We start from the raw sequence: 7,205 nt of genomic DNA, 5'->3' as shown, positions 1-7,205 counted from the left end.
GAAGCTTAAACCCTAGTTTATGTGTCGCTTCATAAGGGGCTGATTTGGATCCATATATTTCATGCAATGGTTAGGTTTACCTTAATACTTCTTTTGTAGTTGCAGATGCTTGCAATAGGGGTTAATCATAAGTGGGATGCTTGCCCAAGAAAGGGCAGTACCCAAGCACCGGTCCACCCACATATCAAATTATCAAAGTAACGAACGCGAATCATATGAGCGTGATGAAAACTAGCTTGACAATAATTCCCATGTGTCCTCGGGAGCGCTTTTCTCTATATAAGAACTTGTAAAGGCTTGTCATTTGCTACAAAAGGGATTGGGCCACCTTGCTGCACCTTATTTACTTTTGTTACTTGTTACCCGTTACGAATTACCTTATCACAAAACTATCTGTTACCGATAATTTCAGTGCTTGTAGAGAATACCTTACTGAAAACAGCTTGTCATTTCCTTCTGCTCCTTGTTAGGTTCGACACTCTTACTTATCGAAAGTACTACGATAAATCCCCTACACTTATGGGTCATCAATGCACTATGCAATTTTAACTGATCCCTAAAATAAGATTTTCTTTTGAATGGTTCTTTTTTTCTAATGGTCTCAAAATAAGAGTAGCATCATGCTGACAATGACATGCCAATAATTTATAACATTATTTCCCTTTTAAATTCCAAAGAGCCCTCTTATTTTCTCAAGGATCATGTTGTATGCTCATGCCAAGTTCCTCTTTCACCGAAAGAAAACGAGGCCTGCTTCTTTTCTTCTCTATTTGATAAAACTGCAACATGCATGTCAGGAGAAAATCATGTTTTACACAAGGGTATTTGTCTGCAACTAACTCTACAATAATAATAGAAATAATATAAATTACCTACAATAAATGCCAGATTGGAATAAGAAGTAATTGTTCATTAACATGTTAACAGATTTGTTGGATTATAAATAATGGTTGATATATGATCTTTGAAACGTGTATTGCATTGTATCAATACACGATACGTGCTATGGCTTGATATGTGATCTTACTATAATATTATTACCTATTATTGTTTAGTGACTGTTGGTTATCTTTGAAGTATCCAATCCACTGTTAATGTAGCATTAAGTGGTCAGGTTGACAAGGAAGGTGAATATTTGTTGAACGTTCAAGACGAAGTGAAGAAACAACAATCTAGATGGCACAATTTTTGTATTCTGAAATCTAGCTAGCAACAAACTCAATATTTACCAATGCAATATGCAGTATTGATATTGCTACCATATAGTGTGCTATGTTGAATTTTTTTTGTCTTGGTGCCACTATTTGTTACTATTTCTGGTATAATGCCTCCATATCTTTGCATCACGCACTAACATTCATTACTACAAATAGCCGAATTCGAACACAACAACTCACGTCATCGATGATCTAGTTCTCACATAGAGGCAACGAGGCGGCAGGAAAATGACATGAGTGGTGGTGCAGCGGTGTGGTGATCTTCCCCCGAACTCTTACACCGACACTGCATGTCCTCCCAAGCTGTCTCCCCTCACCGGCTGCAGCAACCGATGGCCTGCCGGTCCTAGATCCAACACCACCTAGCCCACTTCTCTGACTTCTTGACGACTTAGGCGAAGGGGACGGAGGGCGTTGTGATTGGTGGGCCTAATTGTGTTTGAGGCCCCTACTCAATCTAGTCGTGTTGCTTCTCCTCCAAACTCTAGGGCTTTGCCTTAGCCATTCATGGGTAAGAACCCTTTGCCCGAAACAATGAATCAGTTAACAAGTGTGTCATAGATCAATCGACAAGTATGTCACATAACTTAGTATTACTCATAGTTGCAGGCACTCCTTTTTCTTGCTACCCTGCTTCCCGTGTTACAAACCATATGCAGGTAAAAACTATGGTCACCGTGTAAACTATCATGGTTCGACACAAAGAAATAAATTGTTGACCTTTATTTACATCTACTGATGATTATTGATGAATATCTTACAACTTTTAAGAGATTGATTTTTGTATAAATACATATACATGAGGCCATGCGGGCATGAAAATCAATGGTGTGCCTACATGTTTGTTAATAGATGTTCCTTCCCCTTTTAAAAAACTTAAAGATTTGAATATGTTTGTTTAATATGGTTAAAATTAAAATTCATCACTTGAAATGAAAGAATTAAATCTGTGATTGCAGTGATGTGATGATAATTATGCTCAGTGTTCTTGTTTGTCATCTTCTAATGTTATAAGTTGTTCTTCATACGACATCACATTATTTTGATTACCATATCCAATTATCCATCTATGTGATAGGTAATTTTGCTTTGCATTCGACTAGAATTTTTACATAATAAGTGGTCATGTTCTTTATTCTGCTCAAGACTACCTGGGGAGTTCCCATAAATCTGATGGGCTTTGCGCTTCAGTTATCATTCATGCTAATGAATTCCCTGAAAAGACATCTGAATGTTCAATGAAGCTATGTTAAATAGGTGTGCTCTACTTGAGTATTTTTCAATATATATGTTATATGCAAAAAAACAGATTCATAGTCATTTGAATAATATGTCAGTTACTTTTAACTCTTGCTACTAGGTCTCTGTACACATTACTAACACCTTTTGTCTTGAAGCTATCTCATTGTTGTTATCTTCCTCTGTTTGTTAACGAAGACTTCTTTTTTGCAAAATGACCAACATAGAATAATACATTTATGTTGTTCAGGTCAGATGCTTGACATGTTGCTCCCAATATCCAAAAATATTCTCTCCCTTTTTATGTTTCCAGTTATGTATAGTAGTGTTTTTCCTGACTTAGGCAAATAATCTGCTCGTTGCATCCTCATGTTTCTAGTTATGATATATTTTCTCGCTTGATGTTTTTTCCAAGATGAAAATTAAAGGCTACCTACTTGATGTCAAATTGTAGATTAGTTATAGGTTTTTAGATTATATATGGTGTCCAATTAAGTGGCTACGCTATACACATAGTTATATATTTTTCTACCTGTTTTCCTTCAGCTGCCAATTTTTTATAGCCTTACACTAGAAAAGGGAAGAAGTGACTTGCTAGCTTTTATCCAAATCCATGCAAAAGTGGCCTCGATGCAAAACTATTTCAATTTTTGAGCCTTTTTCATTTTCTATAATTAATTTCAATGTGTTGTCAAAATTGCATGGATGACTAATCATATAAAATGGTTGGGAATTTTAGTTTTGTTTGTGGATACTGCCTACATTCCTAATGTGGAAGGTGAAAATGATTTTCAAGAATTTATTGGACCAAAATAGAGCACACTTGCAGTTCAAATTTGAATTACTTGATGTAAATCACCAGAAATTCAATAAATCAATGAAATATGGCAATGTCACTCTGAAATTCGTGAAAAATTGGCAGATGGAATCCCATGTGGTATACTTTAGGTGAAATTGTAAGGGCACACTTTACAATATTATTTATGGCATTTGCTTCACAAAAAAAATCATGTATGCCACTTGAAAAATGATAAATTATTTTTTGTGTGGTATTGTCAGTTTTTCATTTTCCCCACAAGCCATTGCACATAAGAGGCCTCCATGCACAAGGATTTCAATTTGAGCCTTTTTCATTTTCTATAATTTATCTCAGTTTGTTGTAAAAAATTCATGGATGACTATTCATATAAAATGGTTGGGAATTTGAGTTTTCTTTGTGGATACTGCATAGATTCCTAATGTGGAAGGTGAAAACGATTTTTTAAGAATTTATTGGACCAAACTAGAGCACACTTGTAGTTCAAATTTGAATTACTTCACTACAAGAAATATGTCAACTTGTGACCTTGACTATTGGTCACTGAAAGGTCATTGTTTTTCATTTGCGACCTTTTTGTGACCAAAAACAGAAGGTCAAAAGCTGGCGGTCGTAAACTGAAATTAGCAACCTTCTCTGTGAGAAGGTCGTAGACGTTTACGACCAAAACAGAAGGTCGTTGAACCCATGACCTTTTGTTTTGGTCACTGGCTGTCTGCCCAGGCCACGTCGGATCCGACGTGGCAATCTGATGTGGCAAAATTGCGACTAATTGGAAAGGTCACTAACAAGATTCAGCCCGGTCCGATTAGGTGTCTATATGGGCCGAGCCCATTAATTCAGCCCATTTATTGTTTTTTCCTGCTAGTTACATAGGCCAAGCCCATTTCAACCTTTTATTTATTTTTGGGACGGGGCCTTTTAAAATTGTTTGGGCCATTATATTTTGGGGCCAGTCCCATTTTTCATCTTCTCACACATTAGGCCCACTTGACAGAAAATTCAAAATTGCTCAGATTATTCTCATAAGTGGGTCCCACAAGTCAGGTTTCCATTCCATGCATTTTCAAATCACATACATAATCAATATTTCAAACGAAACAGTACAAATGTAGTTCATCAAATAACACTAACTAAGTCTACTACAATATGTACATAGTCTATTACAACCCAAATATGCCTACTATTACAATATAACAATATTTACAGTCTATTACAGTCAAACAAAAGAGACGACTCTTTGCTGAGTAGGGCTATCCAGCTTTGAACTTCAAATTTCATAAACCCCATGTTCGTCAATTGCAAGCACCATGCACCTTGGTCGGACATGAAGTGCTTGTCCTCGGTTACACCATGCACCTTTGATGAAAGAGCTACGGCTGATCGCTAAAACCTGTGAAAATTAGAAAGATCTATTCAGTACAAAAAGTAAAATCACGACAACGTCAGCAGTAATAAATACAGAATCTGAACAAAAAACTACTCCTAGTTAGAATTATTTTTGTTTTGGTAAGGTATAAGAGCAGCAGGTAAAGATAACATGAACAGATTGTTTGATCAGATAAGCTATATGATTGTATCAACACATGTGTAATGCATGGTACAGGTCAAATCCATGATATGAAACATAGATAAACCAGTAGTCTAAGATTAAAAATTCTGTAGTCTAAATCAGTAGAAGTTTAACAGTCTATAGTCTAAGTTTCCAAGCTTGTCTACTAAAGAAATTGTATCAACTTAACAATTAGTCATGCATAAGTGTTTGACATCAAAAACATACAGAAGTGCAGACTCGAGATTGAAAATTAGGATGCATGCTCTAAACATACAGAAGTTCTACAGAGCAGCAGCAATGGCATCACAGTTGAGTTGCCAGACCAAAACAAAGCCATGTATGTATGTATGTATGTATGTATGTATGTATGTATGTATGTATGTAACAAAATCAGGCAAACTGAATATGCATCATCAGCTGATTAAAAGCAGTGGATAATAGTATAGTTCATCAAATGATATGGGCAGCTAGCCAAGTTTCCCAATGGGAAGAGAACACAAGAGCAGACAAAGAAATGGGTAAATGCATGTGTTTCTGAAGCTACATGAGACTTAGAAGCACATTCACTTCAAGCATTCAATCAAATGGCCTTATAATACCAGACAAAGAGGAGTTGAAATGGTATGCACTTATCACATCTATAGGAACCATGCTTAAAATCCACACATACATATACATATCCCAATAGAACAGAGCTAGCAAGCAAACTAGCAGCCGTGCACTTGATGACCTGCCCTGCACACTCTTACTACCTAAAATAACTTGCATTCCACAAGAACGGCAGATGTACAATTTTTAAATTGGATATATAATTTTACTTTTTCTCAGAAGCATGCTTGGAACCCACATGTTACATATCTATGCATATATCCTCATACAACAACAGAACTAATACAACAACTAAGCCTATAAATTTTTTGCTCCCAGCCAGCATCATGAATTTTCTCAGCTAGTACTACCTACCAAGCTGGTCACTGCCTCAGCCATAGTACTGGAGTAGAAAATACAGAAGCAATTTTCAGCTGACAGTACGCCACGGTGCAGCCAAATAAACAGCTGCATCATATGAAATTTGCAACTAGAGGAAGAGAAAGGGGCGCAGGGGAGGGAGGGCGGATGGGGATGGGGGGATTACCAAGCCCTGGATCTCCTCCCGGACGATGTAGAAGGGGTCATGCGCGGAGCTCATGGCGGACGCCGAAGGTTGGTGAGGTCGGCGAGGGGCAGCTGCTGCCTCCGAGGACACAACCGCAGCACCAGCAGCATCTCATTGCCTCCTCCCGCTCCAGCTCCGGGGATTGCCGTGGTCCGGCCAGCTCGACGAAGCGCCGCGCATCGAAGCACGCACGCATGTGCCGGCGAGCAAGCCAGGTGTAGTGGTTCAGCGAGATGTCATGGACCTACAAAAACAATTAAAGAGAGCAAATAATAAGGTAACATCGCCAATAAATTGCAGATTTTGAAAGCAACTATAGTTATTCAGAAAACATGGTTGCTGCAACTTTAAGCCAAGCAATACACATTCATGTCAAATATACATGTGTAAGATACTAGAAGCATTTCATTGCATATCTATGTGTACTGCTATAATTTTACGCCAAGCAGTGCACTAGTACATCAATTACATAAGCCACAACCCACTGTTTAAAAAAGTATTTTATCATCATTCTTCAATAGCTTAAATTTCAGAACAACCACTGTTTGTATTTTAATGAAAAACACCCCAAGAAAATAACAACAGATGGGCACTAAGACAAAAAAAATTGGCAATTGCAGCATCATGTATCAACTGTTTCAGCAGCAATGCAGTACAAATCCTTGTGTAGCACAAGCAAGAGGACCATGTCCTACTCCTAATTACACATAGTAGATGGCAACAGTGAGAGCGGCGCTTACTTGGAGGTGCTAATAAAGAGGCAGGTATTATTCTAGGGCCGCTGTATTCGTCTCTAGGGCACAGAAAAAGCAAGCCAAAGAGCTAAACTTCAGTCCCATTACAGAATGCAAATTCCATACTACAAACAGTACACTGATTATCATAGCATAAACTATATTGTGTGAACAAACATTTTAACTCCCATTGCGCTAGAGATAAGATGACATTTTGGATCAATCAGAAAAAGGTAATGCATTCATCAATAAAAAATGGCAGCAAAAGCAAGCCTAAGAGCCAAACTTCACAGTGAGTTTCCAATCCAAAACCTTACACTACAGACTGGACTATTACATTGACCATCCTAACATTCAGAGCCAGAAGAAACCTTGTCCTCCACCAGTAGATGAAGCAGAGGTTGGCCCCCTGCTTGTCCATCTTGTAGACCTCATACCAGTGCTCGGCCACCTTCGATCTGAGCGCTCCGAACCCAGTCGCCAGCAC

The 7,205-nt window shown here is 38.0% G+C and overlaps 1 long non-coding RNA gene across 1 annotated transcript; it reads right to left on the bottom strand.

Moving 5' to 3' along the window:
• Positions 1 to 4,348: 4,348 nt before the first annotated feature.
• LOC125539517 lies at positions 4,349 to 7,205 on the bottom strand. The gene is made up of 3 exons (XR_007296891.1): positions 7,090 to 7,205; positions 5,964 to 6,228; positions 4,349 to 4,666 (listed from the first exon to the last, which is right to left on the bottom strand). It is a non-coding gene; the product is annotated as an uncharacterized LOC125539517 (long non-coding RNA).

This window comes from Triticum urartu, chromosome 1 (genome assembly GCF_003073215.2).
Source record: "Triticum urartu cultivar G1812 chromosome 1, Tu2.1, whole genome shotgun sequence".
In the NCBI taxonomy this organism is placed as follows: Eukaryota; Viridiplantae; Streptophyta; class Magnoliopsida; order Poales; family Poaceae; genus Triticum; species Triticum urartu.
The sequence above is the reverse complement of the archived record's forward strand: the minus strand, read 5'-3'. Positions and strand labels throughout refer to the sequence as shown.